A 5000-nucleotide genomic window follows, 5' to 3' on the forward strand; every position below is an offset into this window, starting at 1 on the left:
TTCTATTTTGTAAATTTGTTTTTGCAATTTTGTTAATTTTTTGTTCATATTTTGCTTATATATAGTTTTTTATGTCCCATGCACCAACCTCACCAAGTCAATTTACTGTATGTGCAAATATACTTGGCCAAATAAAAGAATTCTGATTCTGATTCTTTGTTTCATGTTATTCATTTATTGTTTCCTGTTTATTTTTGTGTTCCTCACCTTGTCTCTCGTTTCAGACACTTCACCACCTGCCCTTGTGTGTTTCCCACCTGTGTGATTGTCTACCCGATTGGCTTCACCTGTTCCTATCATTCTTCCCTGTGTATTTATTCTGTGTTTCCTTGTCTCTGTGCCAGTTCTAGTCTTTGTACCTTTGTGTCATAAGTCCCAGCATTTCCTAGTGATAAGTATGGTGGTTTTTGATCTCCGAGTGTGTCTTTGACTTTGCCTTTTTGCCTACCCCTTTTCGGATTAACTGCCTGCCTGTGTACCAAACCCTGCTTTGCCCACCCCCTTCCTGGATTATCTGACTACCCATTGACTGCCTACCTGTGTACCGAAACTTTCTGAAAGTAAAGACTATTCTATTGGATTGAAGTTTTTGTCTCCGAGTTGTGCATTTAAGTACTCTTGCCGTTACAGAAACGGAATGTGAGCAAAGCATTGTGACACACGTGAGTTCTACAAGATTTATCACAACATTTATCCACTGACATTTCATTCAAAAATATGCTCAGTATGTCTGGATTTAACAACTGTGAAACATTCACAAGCCGATGTCGAAAATGTTACTTATAACAGTCATAAGACACAGAGGAATGTGTTTGTTTGTCTGTGTGTGGTGTTCAGGTGTAGTTACAGTGACTTTGGTACGTACAGCATCAGCAAGCCCCAAAACCTGAGAGACAAGCCCACCTACAGGTGGCAGATGAGGAATGTAGAGTGAAGAGTGAGAGGAATGTTGCTTTACTGGAAAACAGGAATGTAGCAGGTGTGAATGTGGTCATGAAAGAGGGAGGGGGAAGAGGACAAAGAAAGGTGACAGTTTCTTGGGTTGCCCTCCTTAAAGGAAACAATGACAGCATCAAGGTTGGGGAATACCATTAAGATGAGATTGTAGACAACATTGTTCTGGCATGAGGAATAGGTATGTGTGTGTTATCTGTTCAGATTGACAAGGCTGATAGACGTTGTCAGGCAACGAGCCTACTGATTCTCACTCGGCACACAAAGCCCTGTGCCAATACAGGCTGTGCAGCCAATAACACATAACTGAACACTCACCTCCATAAAGGTACCAGTATTATCACTATTATTACAGAAATTAGCATACGGACACCAAGACAAACATGATCAGTAAGACCCAACACCTGAGATACAGTAGTACGTAAGGACCACTTTTTTTCTTCTTCGAGTGGAGCAGTCCCACTCTAGTTTCTCTCCTGTTAATTTTATTTTTTTTTTTAATTAAAAATACATTTAAAAAAAGTATTTTTTCCTTCTTCTAGCATTGTGACAATGGCCCCTGGTCCGAGGATGCCATAAATGTACATGTCTTATATTTCTGGTTTCTTTATAGGATAGAGACAGTGGAGAGAGACAGGAAAGTAAGGAGGAGAGGGTATGGTTTAAACACAACCAAGGATGTCTTTATACCATGTCCACGGGGTAGCAACGTTGCCTAATCAACTCTTCATCTGGGTGAACACATGGGTTAACACGTGTAAAATATTATACTTCAAGAATGTGAGCTGTGCTTAGTTAAGTTTTCCAGACACAGAACAATGGAAGCAATATAATACAATAGAACACAACGTGCCAATGTATCGGCATAGCTCCAAGCTCAGTCAAGAATACCTCAAAAACAACTCAAGTACTTGACATATCAATTTGACACAGGAATATTCAGATCAAACTGGTGACCCATGTCATAAATGACACATTGTGACACCTTCACCCCAGAGCATTCCAACAGACATGGAATCAGAATGGCATGTCTGTTCTACTGATTCTAAGTATATGAGCATTCTAGAACATTCCATGGTAGATGATGCACCCCTGTTGTTCTGTTGTTGTTATTGTTGTGGTAGAGGGAGGATAGGGAACAGATTGATCTGATTTCATCACCACCAGGCTGATCTAGTAAAACAGGTCTGTGTGTTCTAGAGCCAAACTGTACCAAGCAATAACATACACACACACAAAAACACAAACACACGCAAACAGGCATGCATGCACGCACACTCACAGTAACATACACACACCGACACACACACACACACAAACAAAAACGAACACACGCAAACAGCCATGCACGCACGCCCACTCACAGTAACATACACACACACACACACACCCACACCCACACACACCCACACACATACACACACACACACACACACACACACACACACACACACACACACACACACACACACACACACACATACACACACACACACACACACACACACACACACACACACAAAAACAAAAACAAACACACGCAAACAGGCATGCACGCACGCACACTCACAGTAACATCCACACACACATACACACACACACACGCACACACACACACACATACACACACACACACACCCGCACACACACCCACACACACCCACACACACACACACACACACACAAAAACAAAAACAAACACACGCAAACAGGCATGCACGCATGCACATTCACAGTAACATACACACACACACACACACACACACACACACACACACACATACACACACACACACACACACACACAAAATACAAAAACAAACACACGCAAACAGGCATGCACGCACGCACACTCACAGTAACATACACACACACACACACACACACACACACACACACACACACACTCACCCACACACACACACACACACACACACACACACACACCCTAGCCTACATATAGTACCTGAGTCACTACTAGAGTATGTTCTCTAGTGGTTGACCACACCCTGGTCTCACCCTACATAATTCACAAGTCAGTTAATATCTGTAGGATTAGGAAGTTATGTAACGTGTTTGTATGACTTAATCTGTGTAGAAAAGTAACAAAGGCCTGAGAGGCCTTGCTATGTCATGGTTATACAACCAGGCCCAAATACATGAATACAATATAGTTCATTCAAGTAATTATGAGTTGTCATTTGGTAGAGTAACAAACGCATCAGTAATGAGACTTTAGTAATCGGTCCACTCTGAAATGAAGGAGGGGCTTCTTGTAGCCCCTGTTGTTCTACAAGTCTGTCCCTCTCCCTCTCTCTCTCTCTCTCCCCACTCCCCTCTCTTTCTCTCTCCCTCTCTCTCTCTCTCTGTCTCTCTCTCCCTCTCTCTCTTTCTCTCTCCCTCTCTCTCTCTCCACTCCCCTCTCTTTCTCTCTCCCTCTCTCTCTCTCTCTCTCTCTGTCTCTCTCTCCCTCTCTCTCTTTCTCTCTCCCTCTCTCTCTCTCTCTCTCTCTGTCTCTCTCTTCCTCTCTCTCTTTCTCTCTCCCTCTCTCTCTCTCCACTCCCCTCTCTTTCTCTCTCCCTCTCTCTCTCCCCCTCGCTCTCTCTCCCCTGCCTCTCCCCCCCCCCTCTCTCCTAGTACAGTAGTAACACCAGAGAGTCTCTGTGCAGCAGGGCACAGTGGTAGCACTGCCCACACAGGAGAGAACAAGGATAGCCTTGAGGAGGAGGAGGAGGAGGAGGAGGAGGAGGAGGAGGAGGAGGAGGAGGAGGAGGAGCAGCTGCTTGTCCTGCCTGTGTCGTGGGAGGGTGTTCCCTGACTCTCTAGTACTGGCCCAGATACATAACAACTACGAACACTGACCTCCTGACTCCCCATAATAAGCCCAGATACATAACAGTTTCTTCTGACAACAACAATGACTGAATCTCCAGAACTGGCTGAAATACAGAAACAACTGCTAACTTTTATCTATTCCTGACTCCCCTGAACTATTTCTTTGTCTATCTATCTGTCTTGCTATCTAGGATTGGATCATCTGGCTGATTTTTTAGTAGGATTGGTGATCTGATCGATCTGATGCTGGATATCAAAAAACAACCAGGTCGTTCTGATCCAGATTTGAAGTTTTGAAATACTGGCCTAAGTTGTGTAAGAGTTGACATGGACCCTATCCAGAGGTTGACATGGTCCCTATCCAGAGGTTGACATGGACCCTATCCAGAGGTTGCATTCTCTGGTATTCCCTGAATGACAAGCATGCAGTCCTGTGAATGGCAGGCGTGCAAGCCCCCCGTGCCAATCTATTGATTACTCTGAGCCAATAGATACTGAGATCAGCTGACCTGTGCCAGAGCAGTTTTCTATTGATCCTGGTAACGCTTAGTTTCACTGTCTCATATGTAATTTATGTAGTATGTACAAAGTAATTATGGTAATAATAATGAACGATAACAACTCAATAACTATATTTAATTATATACATTCATACATTATTATTAATACAAATATGAAGTAATATCAGAGGACTTTTACAGGGCTGTGGTAATATCGTCAAATTTCCAGGGAATGTCTTTGTAAAATGTTTTTTCCAGCAAGCAGTGAAACTGAATATTACTGTATGACAAAAAAGAGTGAAATGTAGTTCCTCCCTCTCAAAGGCATTTACACTTCTACAGCATATCCTTCCTCTCTGCTTCCCCCCCGTTGGTGCAGAGAGTCGTGAAGGCAACAGTGGCACCTTTATCCACCAGCAGGTGACTTCATCAGACGAGGCTGTGCCAATGCCCTTCATGTCAGGGGAGGCTGGTGGAGGTAGAAATCAGAGGACAGGCTCATTGTAATGCATGGAACGGAATGAGGAATTCCTCATTCCATTCCATGCTATCAAAGGTGTGTGTTTGATACCCTTCCTCATTCCGTGCCATGCATTACGATGAGCCCGTCCTCTGATTTCTACCTCCGCCGGCCTCCCCTGCTTCATGTGTACTAGACCGTACCACAGGGCTTTTCTTTTTTCTCTCTGTTTTGTTCTGGTCTGTGCCGCA

At 43.7% G+C, this 5000-nt stretch overlaps 1 protein-coding gene across 2 annotated transcripts in view; it reads left to right on the forward strand.

The window, feature by feature from the left end:
- Positions 1-390: 390 nt before the first annotated feature.
- The window catches only part of LOC310809668 (cytosolic phospholipase A2 gamma-like), a 38129-nt gene continuing 33519 nt past the window's right edge, over positions 391-5000 (forward strand). For both annotated transcript variants that reach the window (XM_083677049.1, XM_083677051.1), the window contains exon 1: positions 391-662. The gene's annotated coding sequence lies outside the window, so the exon portion shown is untranslated. The remainder of the gene's footprint in view (positions 663-5000) is intronic.

This window comes from Argentina silus (genome assembly GCF_951799395.1).
Source record: "Argentina silus genome assembly, chromosome: 9".
Lineage (NCBI taxonomy): Eukaryota > Metazoa > Chordata > Actinopteri > Argentiniformes > Argentinidae > Argentina > Argentina silus.